The following is a 19,764-nucleotide window of genomic DNA, read 5'->3' on the forward strand; positions in this document are numbered from 1 at the left end:
TTTGGTGAACTATATTGAGATTAAAATTTAATTTTGTTCTATGTGCAGGTTTAAAATGTCATGAGGGGGGCCTGGGTGGCTTAGTCAGTTAAGCGTCCGACTTTCGCTTAGGTCATGATCTCGCGGTTCGTGGGTTCGAGCCCCACGTCGGGCTCTGTGCTGACTACCAGCTCAGAGCTGGAGCCTGTTTCAGTCTGTGACTCCCTCTCTCTCTGACCCTCCCCTGCTCACGCTGTCTCTCTCTCTCTCTCTCTCTCTCCTAGAAATAAATAAAACATTAAAAATTTTTTTTTTAAATGTCATGAGCTTTTTACTCAGGTGAGGCACTACTCAGGAAGGCAACTTTGGTTTCTTGACTGAAATAGTCAGTAAAGCTATTTATGTTAGGAGCTCATTTTTCTGGAACTGTGGGAAATTTGAAATTTACACAGTATCTCTAACATTGTGGTTTTTTTCAATTACAAAAAGTCATGGGAGGAGGGAGTTTAAGATGCAGATTCCCAGGCTGACCCCTAGAGAGTCTAGTCCAGTAGGTCAGGTGTTAGGAATAAAAATCTGCATTTGACTGTGCTCCATGCTCTGAGAATCATGACGATAAACTTGAATCCAGAGCCCAGGCCCTTCCAGACACTGAGCTGTCTGAACCTTATTAAATCCTAAACTCCAAGGTCTGAGCTCCTCTGAACACCCCCGGGCTCCAAGAGGCTGAGGATTGAGGATGACACAGGAGTTAGCACTCTTTCCGGAGTTTTGGGGCTCATTAGGGAAACGGTAGTAGTGGTAAGAGTTACAACCATATAAACATGGAGGACTCCCAAGTTAGTGCTAAGCTGGTGACGGCCTGAACAGCAGGCCTCCGGCATTGGTAGATTTAACATTCATAGTTTCAGCAATTTGCAAATGATTTCACAGGTACCTCACGTATTCATCCGTAACTCTGTGAAGACAGGAAATGGAATCTGTATTCTAGAAACCAGTCTCTTAGATAGGAGGTGGGTAAACCCTCCAACCAACATCTACATCTCCACACTTTTGTGCTGTTTTCTATTCTCACAAAGTAAGTGTTCTAAAGTTAAGGGGCACCTGGGTGGCTCAGTTGGTTAAGCGTCCGACCTTTGCTCAGGTCATGATCTCGCGGTTTGTGGGTTCGAGCCCCGCGTTGGGCTCTGTGCTGACAGCCAGCTCAGAGCCTGGAGCCTGTTTCGGATTCTGTGTCTCCCTCTCTCTCTGGCCCTCCCCTGTTCACGCTGTCTCTCTCTCTCTCAGAAATAAATTTTAAAAAATAAAGTTAAAAAAATTGTCTTTCAGTATCTACAATAGGGTGGGAGGGGCTTATTTTATTTTCTTGTATTTTCACTTAATAGTTCTGAAAATAAAACCAAGTCTTTGTACAACGATGCTGTATAATAATCTGGGACTTTATGAAAGTCTCAGGATCTGGTCCTTGGGCACTGCAAGTATTCTTAAGCTGTATTTACTATTTCTGTTTTTATCTCAAAGTAATGTCACAAAAGTGACAAAGTGCTGCTGAGTTTTAATCCTCCCGAGAGGGAATTGAAATTAAAATGTAATGTTAAATCAGGGAAAAGATAAATTTCTCAAATGCCTTTTAAAAATGCTCAGTGTGATGACAGTAGATATTATTAACTGTCAGTGGTAGAAGAACAAAGTTTGAATAATTTTATTTTATTTTTTTCTCCACAAATTAAAACCAAAGTATCCCACTGGTTCTTTTCTCAAATTAAAAATTATGAGACTTTGAGTAGGCATTAGGGAGTAGGCAGAAGACAGTAATGCTGGCAAGTAAACTGCATTTATACGCCAACGATGAAGGATGCCTCTGGCTTTTTCATCCTTACACCAAAGAAAATTGTGTGGCCTAGTCTAGTTTTAGCTCAGGATTCATTTAATAAATATTTTTGATTGCCTACTATGTGCAAGACACTGAATGAACTACCAAACTGAAACATTTCTTTCCTCAAGGAGTTTATGGTAGGAAAGAGAAGCAAGGATATAATGTATTATAACCCAGGGCAGAAGGCCAGGGTGGAATTAAAAATGCAAAAACGAAGCCAAACAAAAACCAGTAGGACACAGCCAAGAGTCAATCCGAATAGACATCCTCCCAGTCGCACAGAGGCCAGCAGTTAACAAGGGCTCTACCTACTCGTGTTTGCCAGCTGAACGTTTGTGCCAATAGAAGGTGACAGAGGCCATAGGAGAGGGGCACACTGTGAATTCAAAAAAGAAAAGTCCCTCTGATGAGGGGATCAGGAAGAAATATTTGGGGCCCTGAAGAATGGATGGGATTTGAATGAAAATTGAATGCATGAATTCAGAACAGTTCAGCAAATGTTCCAGGACCAGATGAGTGTTTCAGTTCAGTTTCCTGAATCAGGGGACACTGCCGATATGCTGTGAGGTAGAAAGCTCAGTGAAGGACAGGGAGAAATCCTGGGAAGCTGAAGACAAAGCCAGCCCCTGGGGACAGGGGGAGTTGTTTGGACCAGAGGAAGGGTGCAGAGCATGAGAGTCTGCACCCGGTCTTGTCTCTGTAAGCTTTTGGGTGACCGGAGAGAGAGAAAACCTAGAAGGAAGATTGAACTATAGGGTTTCTGAGCCTCTAGGTATGAACAGACCAAAAAATCACCATATTAAAAAAAGGAAAAAAAAATCCGAAATGACTTTACCTAAATGAGGCAAGCTGGAGCTCAGATCAGAGATCTGACAATTATAGCAATAAAGAAAATCAGATATTCCGCACACTGAATTGTGATGCCAAACTTCATACCTATCATGCATCTAAAGAATTTATCTCTTAGTAAAAAGTAGCAATTATTAGTAGCTAGCAAACCTGTAAAATCTTCAAGATATCTAAATTAAACCTTCTGATTGCCAGTTAAATTCTTTTCTCTTTATCTGTTTCCACTACAAATAGAAAACAGATCCTGTTCTATCCCCTGTGTCTTTGCTTATTTTTCTTGTTCAGGGCAATTCTTCTCTTCCTCCTCCAGTTGCTTATTTGTCAAAACTTAATCCATTTCAGCTTTTCTACACTGGATGATCTTCAAACTTAACTCTATAAGAAAAGCTAAACATATGCCAAGGCAACGTTGAGGAAAAAATGAAGATGGCATTTCAGAGGATATTAGCTGTACTCTCCCAAACATAATGATTCCACTCCCATTTACTAAAAAAGGAAAACAAATTTCAGACATCATGGCTGACTCTCAGTTTTTACACCTCCGAGTCAATCCTGACCCACTTTGTATTTATTAAGTTTCCATATGATCTTTTTATGGCTTCTATGATGTAATATTTTATGTCTTCTAGTCTGAATTGATACTTACTTGAAACACCAGCCTAAATGTCTGCTTCCACTTTGAATGGGTCACTGTGCATTCCAGGCCTCTGAGTCCTTGGTAAATGAGTAGGTGTTACTTCTGCAAGTCTTGCAATTTGGGAAAGTTGTGTGAAAATGCGACTCAAATATTCCCATCATAAGGAATGACTTTATTTTTAGTTTCTTCTGACAGATATGAAGCAAGTTAATCACCCTCATGTGGTTTCTAGCTAGTAGTTTCCAACTAAGAGCGAGGAGAGACCTCCTTCCTTTAGTTTGGGAATAGGGAGTATCTGTCAGATTGGATCAGTTGGTACTTTGATGTGAGATCACTTTTGAAGCAAACTTCCTAAGAAGGGAACAGGCCGTGTTCTCAGTCTTGGAAGCATTTGGAATATAGTGTTGATGCAGCAAACTACGGGACTAAATTCTTTCCCTTTTGGATACTCTGAGGAACCCAGGGACGTACACATTTGGCCTTGGAAACACTGAATGCAAGGAAAAGAATAGGCAGTATTGCAATTCACTTCTTTGTGAGCACCTTAATGATCCAACTGCGGTTTTGAGCCTTACAGTCCTATCTGATGACATCACAGTAGATGACTGCTGTTACTTATCATTTCAGCAAGAAAAACACTCTCTGTTTGTGGTCTCTCATACTTTGTGGCTCATTTTTCTATTTTGAGGATAAAAGGATTGGTTCCTGCAAACGAAAATGTCCCCTGATCCCTGCTAATCAGAAATTCTGCAGGTGGTTACATGGCTGAATGTACTATTAACTGTTGTTGGGGATACTTTGTTAATTAAAAAAAAAAAAAGAAACTTGGGGGAAAGATAAGAAAACAGGAGGTGACCAACATTTAATAGGTTATGGTCATCACCTTCATAGCCTTTATTTATTTCTTTAAATTCCCCTATTAATTTCCAGCGCGAGCTTATTCTTCATTTTGCTATCTATTATTAAAAACACCACAACACACGCCTGGTGCTTAAGAAGTGCCCTGGATACTGTGGGCAGTGAATTAGAATATGAATCCATCCAGAGGCCTGGTGTGAGAACTAGAATAAATACCCTTTTGAAAAAGGTACTTGACTATGCTTTGCAAAAGCATAGCTTTTGTTGCCTTTTCAATTTTCTTCAGTTCTCTGAGGATGTAAAATTTACTTCTAATTTGGCCACTTCCTTTCAAATCCTCTGTATCCAGGTAGCATATGTACCTGGAAAATTTCCAAAATATGGCTGGATGTATATCTAGACTGTCCATTCTTAAGGATTTCTTAGAGGAACTCAAACATATATTTTTAAAAAGAGAATGATTTTGAATTATTTAAACTATCAGGTTCAACAATGTTTAACTTATTTATTCATCCAGTACGATTTTATAAATAACATGTATTCTTTATTTTGTCTTATAAGGGTAGCAAATAATTGCTTAAGAGAATTTGGAAAAGAAACAAGAAATTATTTTGTATATGGTCTCATATTCAGAGATAAACACTGTTAATATTGTAGTATATTTTTTTCTCAATTTGGGAATATACTTATATCTTGCTTTTTCACATGCCAATATATTTGGAGTGTTTCTTCCATGTTACTAAATATTTTTAAAGATATTTTTTCATGACTCAGTACCATTCCATCAAACAAAAGTGTCTAATTCCTTTAAACTTTGTTCTTGTTCATTTAGCTAGTTTTCATTTTTTGCTATTATAATCATATTATGATTAATTTTTATGCATATATGTTTTTGTTTATATGTAATTATTTCTTTAGAAATCAGAATTAGAAAATTCTTGAGGGCTAAATTATTGAGTTAAAAAATATTGACATTTTAAAACAATGTAAATCGGGGGCGCCTGGGTGGCTTAGTCGGTTGAGCGTCCGACTTTCGCTTAGGTCATGATCTCGCGGTTCGTGGGTTCGAGCCCCGCGTCGGGCTCTGTGCTGACTGCCAGCTTAGAGCCTGGAGCCTGTTTCAGTCTGTGACTCCCTCTCTCTCTGACCCTCCCCTACTCACGCTGTCTCTCTCTCTCTCTCCTAGAAATGAATAAAACATTTAAAAAAAAATAAATAAAACAATGTAAATCGTCAAATTACCCTTCATAATTTTCCCTGCCAATTTACAGTCCAGTAAACAGTGACTAAAAGTACACTTTGTTTCTAAACCAAAATATGTTTCTAATTGAGGAAGGTTTTGCTGTAAAGAAAAGGTGTTAATAATTTTAGATGCGATGCTAGGTGACCCTGAGATGATAAAATGGAGAGCCATGCAGGGTCTATTTCCAGTCCCTGCCCCTCGATATTTCTCCTCATGTAGGCTGAACAGCAGATTATTGTTCCCTGCAACACCAGCAAAGGTTTTGTTTTGCTCTGTTTTTGTTGTGGTGGTGGTTGGTTAGTTGTTATTTTATATGCCAGCGGGAGAATAATTCCTAATACTCTTGGAAGATTTCTCTTATTATCAGTGTCTCAGAACAAAAAAGTGTCGTAGAACCTCTGACAGCTATGGTTTCTGAAGGACAGTGGAACAGCATACAAGTGTTCGAGACTTCTCTTCCAAAGGGTTCATTTTTATCAGGCTCCACTTAATTGTTTCCAGGTGCTTTCAAAGACCTCCAAACCTATGAAAAGATCAAAACAAAAGTCCCAATGGCAGATTACAAGAAACTCTGCCTTATGCTTTCATCTATTGTTACACCCTGTCAAGCTTTCATTAAGTTTCTGCCAGAAGAAGCCTCACACAATTTTCACACATCTACCTCCTGTTCCAGCCTTGACCATGACACGTTCCTCGCTAGAACATCTTTTCTCAAACCAAAACTTCTGTAACTCCAGAACTCTGCTTAAAACTTTTTTTCTTTATGAACATTCCAAATGTGCTATGCTCATTTTAGTCTCTCCTTTAGGGTCTTTTGTTACAAAATTCTTTATGTTTAAAAATCACAGGGGGCACAAAATCGATTGGATTAAATTCTCACAAAATTGACTGCAAAACCCCTATTTTTGTTTTATTTTGCTGGTTTTTTTCTTCTACCTTAATTCCCCATAGTCAATTCTATTCCTTGCTTTCTCTTTGGTACACAGTCTTATTTATTTAACACATGTCCTTTAACAGATATAGGTGTACCTTTAAAATATACAGTGTTGGGGTACTTGGGTGGCTCAGTCAGTTAGGCGTCCAACTCTTGATCTCAGCTCAGGTCAGGATCTCGCAGTTTATGAGTTTGAGCCCCACTTTGGGCTCTGTGCTGATGGAGCGATGCCTGCCTGGGATTCTCTCTCTCTCTCTCTCTGTCCCTCTCCCACTCTTTCTCCCAAAATAAATAAATAAAGCTTTAAAATAAAATATATAGTGTTATTATGTGGATGGAGGTTACATAACTGATATTATACCACTTTCATACTATTTATTGCTTTTTAAAGTCAACATTAAGTTACTGAGATTGGTCCACGCTGCTATATTTAAATCTAATTAATTACTTCTGACTGTTGTATTATATTCCTTTGAAGGTGCATGACATATTTTACTTATTCACTCCTTCTTCGGTGAGGGTTTCCTAAGACGCTCACCTTTACTATCTTAAACAGTGTTGCAAAGTTTTTTGTTTTTTTATACTTATTTCCTTGTAGACATGTGGAGGGAGTTTCTCTGAAATATACATCAAGAAACAGGGCAGCTAAGTCATAAGGCACTGTGGTAAACGGAATTGTTGGCCCATAGGCCCCAATTCTTTTCTCCTCCCTGTATCTACACTCACTTTCTTACAACTTAACAGTTCCTCCCACCTAAAGTGGAATGCACCTAGTACGACATGCTTGCCTTGGTCAGGAGACTGTGGGCAGAAGTGACAATGTGCTAATTCTAGTTCAAACCTAGGCATGAAGACTCCTTAAAAGCTTCCACTTGCCCTTTTGTGCCTCTACTATGGCCATGATGAAAACAAGCCCCAGCTAGCCTGATGGTCCAAGAAAGATGAAAGAACTTTGGGGAAGAACTCAGCTCAACCCATATTGAGAACCGAGACAAGAGAATCTTCAGCTTCAAAGAGACAGCCCGCCCGGCCCAACCTTGGTAACCTGACTCACTAGCAGACTCACAAGAACCCAGTGGAGATCAGCAGACACTCCATCACATAAAGTGTGTCTGCTCCAGCAGACACTCCATCACATAAAGAATAAATGTCTGTTGTTGAAGGTCCCCAGGTTTTGAAGTGGATTACAATGTAGCAATGGTTGATTGATGGAGATTAGTATATCTGGATTGCTTTCCAGAATGTTTGTGCCAGTTTATTCTTCCAACCTCAGGTAAGGACCCTTGCTTCCCCATATATCCTTGTCTAAAGCATTGCCTGTATTTTCAAACTCTCCAGGTTTGATGGTCATGGAAGAGTAAGTCATGACATTTTGAATTTCTATTAAGAGCTAGGAAATTTCTTCATACACACACACACACACACACACACACATTTATATATACACACACATATATACACACACACATACACACACTTTAACTACCTGCATTTTCCCTTCTTTAATGTGCCTATTTATGTCTTTTATCTCTTTATCTCTATTGGATTGACTGTCTTTTACTAGAAGATTTGCAGAAATCTCTCACATATTTTAAAAATGAAATCTTGTAAGTTTTAGACATTGAGAATATCTTCTGTTAGCCTGTCACTTCACTTGTCTGCTAACTTTAACCAGGATGTCCCTGTAACATTTAATTAACATTAATGTAATCCAACTTATCAATTCTCAACCTCCATATGCTTCTGGGTTTTTTTTTTCAAATCTTTTTCCAAAGCACTGACTCTCTAAGCCAAGACCTCAAAGGCTTTATTCTACTAGCTGTTACCTACATTTTCTTCTTTTAGCTTTCACTTTTCACACTTAATGTATATATTTTACTTTTAAATATATTGTCTAGCTTTTTCTTGGTACTTATACAGTTTCTCTAAAAGTCATGACATTAAGAAAATATGATTGATTTTTTTTCTTAAATAGTTTATTGTCAAGTTGGTTTCCATATAACACCCAGTGCTCATCCCAACAAGTGCCCTCCCTTATGCCCATAACCCCCCTTCCCCTCTCTCCCACAATATGATTGATTTTTTTAAACCAATATACTAGATGTAAACCAAAAATCCAAAATATTCATCCTCAAGACTATCACCTTTGGGATGCCCTGGTGTCTATAAACGCTCAGAACACCTTGGGGGCTGTTTCTTTGGAATATCCTTTACTGGTTATGGGACATCTTTCAGATTAGGCATAATGGTGGTAAATGTTTTTCAAACATCTGTAAATCATTCAAGATGAAGTGGCTGATCAAGATCAAGAATACCATTTTTAATTAGAAAAATAAGGCAACTGATTTGCCCATAGAGTGAAGAGGGTTTTCTTGTTTGTTTGTTTGTTTGTTTTTTACTTCCTCTCAATTTCTTGCTATAGAAGCAGTGTATCACTGTTGAAAAACAGGGAGTTGCAAGTCAGAATGACTATTTCAAATACTAGCTCCAAGAGCCTGGATTAACTCTATAGATCTCAATTTCTGCATTGGTTAAATTGAGATGATAAAAAAACAATGGTGAATACTAACTTACAAACAGAGTTATTTTTGACATGATATGAGTTAATAGGGCCTGGAATAAGCATTTAATAAGGGGCTGCTGGCATTACCGTGATCCTCATTACTTATATCATCCCATATAACCAAAGAGTCTCAAGTCTGTGTAAGAAGGCCACTGCCTCAGTCCCACTTGTTTAATTATTATGTTTTTTAAGACTGTTACTACCGGTCAGACCCACCTTTCCTTACAACACAATGTAGTGTGCCTGCAGAAATGGCATTTTCTACATACTTTTCTTCTGTTCCACCTTGTATTTTAATTCTTTCATCATATACCCATCAATCAGAAAACAAAATTACTTGGAGACAGTATAATAAGTCCACACATTTTTATTCCATATACTTTTGAGGCAAACACTTAATTACTTCTCTGTCTCTCAGACTTAAGGGTTTATCCTCAGCTCACTGCCCGCAGCAATCCCACAAGCAGGTGAACACAGTAAATATTTCTGTGACACTCAATAACCACTGGGTTCGATTAGTATGTAATTAAAATGTGCAACAGATGCAGAAGAATCCTATTTAAAAATTTTTTTTCAGACCATAAAGGAATAAATTATAGCTTATATCTAATATACAGTTCACACACCCTGGAATGCCACTAGGTAGCATTTTTTAACCTTTAACAAAAAGAAGACATTTCCTCAATTTGAGAATATTGTGTCAGAATTAATGACTTGAATAGACATTTTATATTACCAAATTATAGGCAATAATAATTACTCTGTAAGTTTCTCGCTATCAGAGATAGAATCCTTTTGCATATTTTCTGCAACTGATCAACTTTTGAAACTTATCAATTGCCTGCACTTTAATTATCGGCAGGGACAATTCAGAGCTAAGAGAATTATGAATATTAAGTCTGGGAAAACAACCTGATGCTACAGGGAGAGGAGATCTCAAAAGATACTTTTTTCCCCTATGGAAAATTTCTCTAACTTTTATAGATTAAAAATAGAAGAGAGGAGAAGACAGGAGAGCAGAGAGAAAACAGTTTGACAAAACTAAGATTTCCTAACACATTTGGTTGGAAGTGGCATTATAATCTGAGGTAGCACTGTCTAAGTCACTCGTTCCAATGTTAAACTATTGAACTATGACTGCTGGCCTTCTTATTCCCTTCAGTTCTGTGCTGTGGTAGCCCTCTTGTAGACAAAGGTGATCAAGACAGACCTAGACTCTGGTTAGATTTCTGGAGGGGGTGGTAGAACAGTCTGAGGTGAGGGAGAGGTTGGAAGGAAGTTAACAACTTAGAAAGTAAAGGTACACTTGGAGCATTTTTAGGTCCCCAGGTAGGGGAACAGGGCTGAAGGGCAGCAAAGATATATGGATGATAAGAAGGTCGGAGCAGAAGATGAGGGCCTCCGGCTTATTACAATCATCATTCTACATAGTAAACATTAAAGATAACCATTTACCAACAGAGAAGAAAACTAATATTAAAGTTACAGATACTGAGTTCATTTTTATTGGATGCTAGAAATAAGGCAGCAGGTTCAGAACGTAATAACTTGTCAACAGGATCTGGTCCCAGCAGTTTTGGGGAGTATTGGCAGTGATAAATGATTCAGGAGTAATGCCATCAAAGTAAATAGCTTCCATTTCCATCACTGACTTTATACATACTCAGGTGGCTCTGTTAAAGAGAATTAAATGCCCAGCACCATATGGGAAGAATTATCATGAGTTCTCTTTGTGACAGATAGTAAGATAATGCATTTTAACGTGCAGTTTACGTTCAAAACAGTAAAGGTTGGGGTCATGAAAATTTTCTTTTAGATATCTGCACTGATGTCCTGATTTTAGAGTGTGATGTCATATCATCAAGTAAATTAAAAATAGCCACTACCAAACAATACCTCACACTACCTCCTTCCTAATGCACACATTGGCTTTATCTCTTCCTGTTGATTACATCTGTCCCAGAAATAAGCACTAACATTTATGATGCTGTTTATTTGTTGCAAATCACTCAGCTCCTTAATAAAACTCATCCATATTCAAGTCAGCCTATGAGTCACACTGCATTGCCAGCCAGAATATTAATATTTCAAGATATAATCCAATATAGATCAGAAGGCGCTATGAGGACAATTCACCAATTTACACTGTTTCCTATTAATTCCATACAGGTTCGTCCTACTAAGCAAATGATGCCTTATGATGCTTTCTTCATGGATGAGAAACTGCTAAAACCAATTGATCATAAGCATTCGAGTCTCATGAGCTGTAAGTAAAAATCTTGGTAACTCTTTAATATGAACCAAAACACCAGTTTTTTAGGCATATGGTTAGTATACTTAACATTTAAGGTAGAACTATAAATCCTGAGACTTTTCAAGGACATTTATCTTAGTAGAAAAAAGCAGGAAAGAAAGAAGGAAAAGAAGAGTGAAGAAGAAGGCAGCAGGGCAAGATGGAAGGGAGGACAGAGTTGAGCCATCTTCTCCCTTCTTTTCTCACCAGCCAGAGGTGGGGTTCACATTAACATCCAGGGTCAAAAGGAGCCTGGGGTATGGGTACGATTGCTATGACACAGTTAAATGTGACAACTTACCCCTCCCCTCCTTTCGGCTTGCCTACAAAACTCACAGCACAGGACTCAGAGTGACGTCTGCAGTGTGCTATTCCTAAGACTGGTCTTCTCTGCTCATCTATATAAGCTTATGACCTGAAGTTCAGCTTCAGTATCTGCAATATGATTACTCTTTCATTGTTTTCTTATAGTCACAGTTATATATGGGCACCTGTGCTGCATTTCCCTCCGCCTTGGTCCCTTCGTGTCTTCCCTGTTTCCTCAAATATTAACTGAATTATCTATTGTACTTCAGGAAAATCTCTGTCCTCTGAGAACATACAGTCTATGAGGGACAGAAATGTGGGAACAAATAATTACAGGATGATGCAGTAGTAAAGTGAGCTATAATGACTGATAGGCTGAATGCATTTTTGGTCTCCACAAACTTTAGCCTATTTACGAGGCTGCTGTAAGGTCACGGTTCAAACATTTTAGGAACAGCTATTAGTGATGAGATACTGATCCATACAGAATTAAAATAATGAAATTATGTTGCTACCACAACTCTTTCCTGTATTCACAATCTTCAATTGTGACTACAACTAGTTCATAGTAAGATAAATCAGGGTAAAACTACCTTGAAAAACATACATCTTTCTCACTAATGTACCTTGAAAACTAAAGATTAAATTGTCTTTGAAGTGAAATTAGAATCTTTGAGGGCTAGAACTGTTTATCAATATTTTAGTGCCTGTTATAACATTCATGGTATTAGTGAATCAGATATATGCCAAATCTCTCTGATTTATCAGGAAAAAAAAGATCATTAGGAACTGCAACTTTGAAGCTTCCAAGGCCTGTGTCCAAATCTAAACAGGAAAAAGAAAATGAGAGAACAGTGTTTCAGAACAGTTTGTAATGGGAAATCTGTACAAAAGTATTTACATAACCAAGAGAAGCCTCTAGAGAAAGGAAGAATTTGCAGGTAAATTAATGCAATGGATTCACAGAAAAAAGGCAGAATTCTGGAAGGCCCAGAGGTGCACTTTACAATGAATAATTCCATCAGAATTATGTGTGCAAATTAGATCAATTAAAGTGGAAGATGCTCAGTCACATACTGGTCTAAGAGTTAAATGTTATGGGAATACAACTAAAACCAATTCCAACCGAAATTGTGCGGCACATCCCAGGTGGAAAACAAAACAATCCCAGAAGGAAAGAGAGTAAGTCAACAGATTATTTATTTTCTTTTTGTTTTTTAAAGGTTGACACTTTTTTTTAAGATCTCACGCATATTTGGCCTGATTATTTGTACAATATATACTCCCCTTGAACAACAATAACAAAAACACACAAGCAAAAGGCACAAACCTTTTCTCGTGAACTCAAAAAGGCCAACCAAAAGTTAGTCCAAAGCGATGATGCTAGTTTTATCAAAATTTAGAGAATATCATTTAATCTACTTTGTTAGAATTTTAAGTACTCACTTAAATATTTGCTGTTAATAAAAGAATTACAAGAGATAAATGGGGAAGCTAAACATGTTTTTTCAAGAGAAAGCAAATGTGTGAAATCCAGTGCACAGAATAGACAAAATGAGTTAATCTGTTATCACTGCACAGCTAACTGTTTAGTACTGCTGCAGCACCTATGGCAGCAAGGTGATTCTTCTAGTCTCAAGCGAGACTCACTAATTAGTCTTTGGTCAGTCAGCTGCAGGTTCGGTGCCCAGCTCTGCTCACCTATGTGGGGCTCTTTTGCAAAATCAAGCATCAGTTGGCTAGAAACTGAAGTGCCTCAGCTCTTCTCCACATGGTCCCTCACGGTAGGCCAGCCCGGGCTTGTTCTTAATGGTGGAAGCCAGGTTTTGAGAACGTGGAAACACGTGAGATCTCTAGAAAATGTAGGTTTGGAATTGGTAAACTGTTACTTCCCCTACATTCTATTGTCCAATCAAGTCAGCCAGTCATCTCATATTCAAGGGGTAGTGAAACAGGCTCTACCTCTTAGGGAGAGGAGTTTCAAATTTACATCATAAAGGGTATGGATGTAGGGAGACCAGTATTTGGACCATCAGTGCAATCAATCTCTCTTGTAAGAGATAACTAAGTAGCCTTCGGGAAACAAGACGTTATTGTAGACCAATTACTTCAAACTAGCAACATCATCACCCTTGCCCTATAAAATAGTAGAAGCTGGGGAAAAAAGAAGAAGAAAGTTTGCACTGAATCACAGAACAACCTGCTATTCACGACTCTGTCCTTAATACTAGTGATAATCACCAGTTTTGGGGTGTTTCTGGCTTTATATCATATGCCTAGCACTCTAAGAAGTAACACTACATAACAATCATTGTTACATACTGAGTACTAATCTTACTTAACCTTTAAAATGACCCTATGACGTACAACTTATTTAGGGGAAAGAAAAGAAGAATTTGTCCAAAAGAAACATCATTAGTAAGTGACAAGATTTAAATATAAAGTTTAAACATGTGCTTTTTTTCCCTTTTTTAAAAATAAGCTTTAATTACATAGGTAGAACTTGCAGCGTACTTCCTTTTTACTTGCTTCTCTGGAAGATAGTATTAGCTTTTATACCTACATTAACCATTTATATTTTCTCTTCTATAAATTGTTCTTTTCTTTTGCTAGTTTGTATTGCACTGCATGTCTTTTTCTTGATTTGTAGAAATCATTTGTACATGCTTGATGAAAACCCTTCATCATTACATTGCAAATATTTTCTCATTAATGTCCTCATCTTTCTATTCTATTAGTGATGCATTTCATCAATGAAAGTCCTAACATTTTATACAGCCAATCTTACCAATTTTTGGTATATTGACACAAGATCTTCCCTGTTTTGAGGATATAAACATGATCATTTATACATTCTTCTATTATTTTCATTGTGTTGGCCTTTATTTTTAGTTATTTAATTCATCCATAGTTTAGTATTTCAACTGCCATAAGAACATAATTATTTGTTTAAATGATTACACAAATGCCTGAAAAGTACATATTGAATAATCTGTCTTTTCTCCATTGACACAAAACGCTGCATCTACCATGGCCTAATTTCCTGTCTATGCATGGACTATCTCTGTTTAATTTCTACTTAATCTATTTAAATTCACTGATGTATTTGTCTTTCTTTAGACAGTTCCACAGTTTTAATTACTGTGCTTTATAATATATATTAATATCACATAGGGAAAATCCATCTTTTAGTTTTAAATATTGTCTTGGCTACCAATATGCATTAACTCTTGCACATGAATTTTAGAATTAAATTTTCATCCACTGTGAAAAACTATACTGGGATTTTATTTGGGATTAATTGAATTTATAAATTAGTATGGTAAGAATCTATGGTCAGAAATATTAAGCTAATGCATCTATAAATATATATTTCCATACACTACAGCATTTTTTAGGTCCTTCAGTATCATTTCATATTTTCCCATGGATTTAAAAAAACTTAACTGGTTATGTTCCTCGCTATTTTGTTGTTTTTGTGCCTGTGAAGAATGGCATCTTTTTTTCTTGTTACACTTTATAATGGGTTATGCAAGTCTCTACAGAAGCTATCAATTTTTGTACATAAATGTCTTATAATTTGCTATAATTTGCTAACATTAGTCATATGTGATTCTAGTGTTTTATGTGAATCATAAAATATATTTAGTAGCTTTTCATCTTTTCTTATTCTCTGAAACAGTTTGTATAAATTCCACATACCTTAAAAGTGGTAGATATTACCCCTAAAGGAATTAGGACTCAGTACCTTTTGAGGGTCAGGGCTCAATCTTATCACTCAGAGATCAAAAGTTGCATGCTTTACCAACTGAACCAGGCAGGAACCCCTAATTTCTATTTTAATATATTCAATGAATGAGGTATTCTAATCAAGTATTCTACTTATATTGTGCCAGTTTTATAATTTAAATTTTCTTAGTAAATTATGCATTTCATTGCATGCTTGTTGGTATAATATTACACATACAACTTTTACCTTTTAAACTACTTTTGTGTAGTTATATCTAAAAATATTACTATTATTCTAGTAGTTATTCTTAACTATTAAATTTAAAGAATTTAATTGGTGCTTTTTAATAATCAACATTGACGTTTCACCAGCCCTCATACTGTTTTTCTGAAAAGGAGACTAAACATGCTTTTTAAAAAATTTTTTATTAAAAAATTTTTTTGTTTATTTATTTTTGAGGGGGGGAAAAAGAGAGCACATACAAGCCAGGGAGAGGCTGAGAGAGATGTATACACAGAATCTGAAGCACGCTGCATGCTCTGAGCTGTCAGCACAGAGCCCAATGAAGGGCTTGAACTCACAAGCCATGAGATCCAGACCTGAGCCAAAGTCGGACACTCAACCAACTGAGCCACCCAGCACCCATTAACATGCTTTTATTTCCTTCTTATTTCCCTCATCTCTCCCTCCTACATCACATACTGATAGTCTTTGGATTTTTTTCCCAAATAGTAACTGAATTTATATTTAGACTTCATGTATAATATACATCTCAGCTATTTAAAATTACCCATGGAATAAGAAAAAAATGGTTACAAGTATTAAAGGTAGTCATCTCAGGGACTGGCAAGAGTACTGATTATTATATTTTTATACCATAAAAAACAAACATCAATATTCAATTGTTCTTCATAAATTATAGTGGCTCATATCTTTTCTCTATCCACATGAGAGAACCAAATTACATTGGATGGGACAGAGAATTCACTTATTAAATATACTGTTAGATACACTGATTAAGACCCTACACTTATTTAAAATTAAAAGTAAGTTCTATTAGTCTTTACATACCATTGCTTACTACATCTACTTCTCCTGGAGTAGTAGTATATTCTCTAGTAAATCTTTTAGAAAGAGACTTTCTTAACTTTGCATGTCTTAGTATGTATAATAAACTCTGTGACTTTCATCACTCTGTCAACTGAATAATCCTTTAGCTGGATGAAGTTCTAGGTTCCAAGTCACTTTCCATCAGCACTCTGAAAACAACTCACAGATGCTCAAAAAGGAAAGTACACTAATTCATGTATACACCTGATCTGAGATGACATAATAATTATTACTTTTATTATGATAACTTGAATTTATAAAGCAGTTACTTGGAGACATTATAATAAATACATTATTTGGATTTTACTCTTTATGATTACATGAAGTAAGACCTATTAGTCACCCTATTTTACAGGTGAAAAAAACTAAAACTTAGAGAAGTAAGGAAATATCAAAACTCACATAGAGATTATATAGTAGAGTTGAGAAACACAGAAAGGTAGTTGGACTAGTTGACTTCAAAACTTCTACTCCACGGATGCCTGGCTGGTTCAGTCGGTTAAGGGTCCAACTCTTGATTTTGGCTCAGGTCATAATCTCAATGGTTTGTGGGATCAAGCCCCACACTGGGTTCTGCACTGAAACCACAGAACTGCTTGGGATTCTCTCTCTCCCTCTCTTTCTGCCCCTCCCCTACTCACTCCCTCTCTCTCAAAATAAATAAATAAACCTAAAAATTATTTTAAAAACACCTCTAGGGGCACCTGTAGGGGTGGCTCAGTCAGTTAAGTGTCCAACTTTAGCTCAGGTCACGGTTTCACAGTTCGTGAGTTCGAGTTCCACATTGGGCTCAGTGCTGACAGCTAAGAGCCTGGAGCCTGCTTTGGATTCTGTGTCTCCCTCTCTCTCTATTCCTCTCCCTCTCACACTCTGTTTCTTTCTCTCTCTCTCCCTCTCTCTCTCTCAAAAAATAAACATTAAGCATTTAAAAAATAAATAAAAAATAAGAAACACCTCTACTCCTAGTCACTAAAAGAAACTATTTATCTGTAGTTCAATGTCATACATTCCAAACAAGGCTATATCTTATGTTAGAATTGAGTAACATTATAGGTGTATGCATGCTGTATCCACAGTATGTGCCTGCTGTCTTTTTAAGATCTTATCTAATATGAAATGGCGGCTGGCACTGACCCTCTCGCTGAACATGAAATTATAGATGGAAATCAGACAAATCTTGTTGGTCAATCTCCATTATCCTTTCAGTTGACTATTTGTATAAAGGTAATAAGGCATTCTCAAAGACAGTTTAAATTCCTCTAAGTAAGGGTAGATTTACTCTCTGGAATGGCAGACCATATGATTCAAAGTATCTGTACAGAATTTTAATTTCCCACAGGGAGGGCACAACTTGAAAGGCCTGGTAAGTAATACATTCCTTTATGCCCTCAACAAAACCAACTCTAAGACACTGGAAAGAATTCCTAGTCTAAGATCTCAGATCAGGCATTTCTTAATGTTGTGAACTTCTTAAGCTAATTCCTCTAGGATTACTTTAGGATTACCTTAGGATTTCTGTTGACACTAAATGACCTTAGAATTTCTGTAATCACCAATACCTCAAAACATCCTTGTTAATGTCAAACAATTTGGCTATCAACTTCCTGAGAAATCACTGTAATCTTTACCCATCACATGCCATTTTTGGAACAACTATTTTCTTCTGTTGTGGCCACCTATGAGCATTACTGCATTAACTTTCATATTTGATATGTCTGCCCCTGGGCCTGGACCTGACTATGTTACAGCCTTTATGTTTCACATTTGTAATAAAGTTTGTATCATGTGAAATGATATGAAATTAACATAATGGTTCTTTGGTTTCATTCAAAAATATTTTAAATACATTGTCTTTCTTGGTAACCTTTCTTCTTTCAAAGGTTAAACTCACATCCTTGAATCTGTAAGTGGAACACCGACATCATTTGTATTGGTTATATATTGTTGTGTAACAAATTTCCCCAATACTTAGTGGCTTAAAACAACAAACAGTAACATGACACTGATGAAGGAACTTGATGACACAAATAAATGGAAAGATGTACCATGAGCATAGATCAGAAGAATTAATATTGTTTGTTAAAATATTCATACTACTCAAGACAATCTACAGACTCAATGCAATCCCTATCAAAATACAAATAATATTTTTCACAGAACTAGAACAACCAACCCTAAAATGTGTATGGAACCAAAAAAGACCCTGAATAGCCAAACCAATCTTGAGAAAGAACAAAGCAGAGGGTATCACAACCTCATATTTCAAACTATGCTACAAAGCTATAATAATCAAAACAGTATGGTACTGGCACAAAAAGAGAGCCCAGAAATAAGCCCACACTTACATGGTCAATTAATCTATCACAAAGGAAACAAGAATATATAATGGGAAAAAGATAGTCTCTTCAGTAAATGGTGCTGGGAAAACTGGACAGCTACATGCAAAAGAATGAAACTGAACCACTTTCTTATACCATACATAAATATAAACTCAAAATGGATTAAAGACCTAAATGTAAATCCCAAAAGCATATAAATCCTTAGGAAAAAAACATAGACAGCAATCTCTTGGTCACTGGCTTTAGCAATGTTTTTCTGGATCTGTATTCCTAGGCAAGGAAAACAAAAGCAAAAATAAACAATTCGATCTACATGAAACTAATAAGCTCTGTACAGTGAAGAAAGCCATCAGCCAAAAGAAAAGGCAACCTACTGAATAGGAGAAAATATTTGCAAATGATGTAGCCTATGAGAGGTTATTATACAAAATCTACAAAGAATTCACACAACTTAGAGCCAAAAAAAATCCCAAATAATCCAATTAAAAGATGGGCAGAGGACCTGAATAGACATTTTTCCAAAGATGACATACAAATGGCCAATAGAAAAATGAAAAGAGCTCAACATAACCAATAATCAGGAAAATGAAAATCAAAACCACAATGAGATGTCACATCACACCAGTTAGAAAATATCAAAAAGTAACAAAAGACAAGAAATAACAACTGTTGGTGAGGGTGTGGAAAAAAGGGACCCCTCATGCACTGTGGGTGGGAGAATGCAAATTGATGCAGCCACTATGGAAAACAGTATGGAAGTTCCTCAAAAAAATAAAAATAAAAATACCATATGACCCAATGATTCCATCTCTGGGTATTCACCCAAAGAAAACAAAAACACTGATTCAAAAATATATATGTGCCCCATGTTTACTGCAGCATTATTTACAACAGCCAAGATAGGAGACAACCAAAGTGTCCATCAATAGATGAACAGATACATGGAGATGAACAGAAGATGATGTATATACACACAATGCAGTATTACTCAACCATAATAATAAATGCAATCTTGCAATTTGTGACAACATGGATGGACCTAGAGAA

At 36.7% G+C, this 19,764-nt stretch overlaps 1 long non-coding RNA gene across 4 annotated transcripts in view; it reads right to left on the bottom strand.

The window, feature by feature from the left end:
- LOC144232539 (uncharacterized) overlaps positions 1-19,764 on the bottom strand; it is a 245,577-nt gene that overhangs the window by 166,180 nt on the left and 59,633 nt on the right. Inside the window, exon 3 of one of the 4 annotated variants that reach the window (XR_013335437.1) lies at positions 5,784-5,965. The exons of the other annotated variants lie outside the window; for them this stretch is intronic. This is a non-coding gene — a long non-coding RNA (uncharacterized LOC144232539). Of the gene's footprint in view, positions 1-5,783; positions 5,966-19,764 lie in introns of those variants that run through there. 4 annotated transcript variants of the gene reach the window in all.

The sequence above is a fragment of the Crocuta crocuta genome, unplaced genomic scaffold, assembly GCF_008692635.1.
Source record: "Crocuta crocuta isolate KB4526 unplaced genomic scaffold, BGI_CrCroc_1.0 scaffold14, whole genome shotgun sequence".
Classification (NCBI taxonomy): domain Eukaryota; kingdom Metazoa; phylum Chordata; class Mammalia; order Carnivora; family Hyaenidae; genus Crocuta; species Crocuta crocuta.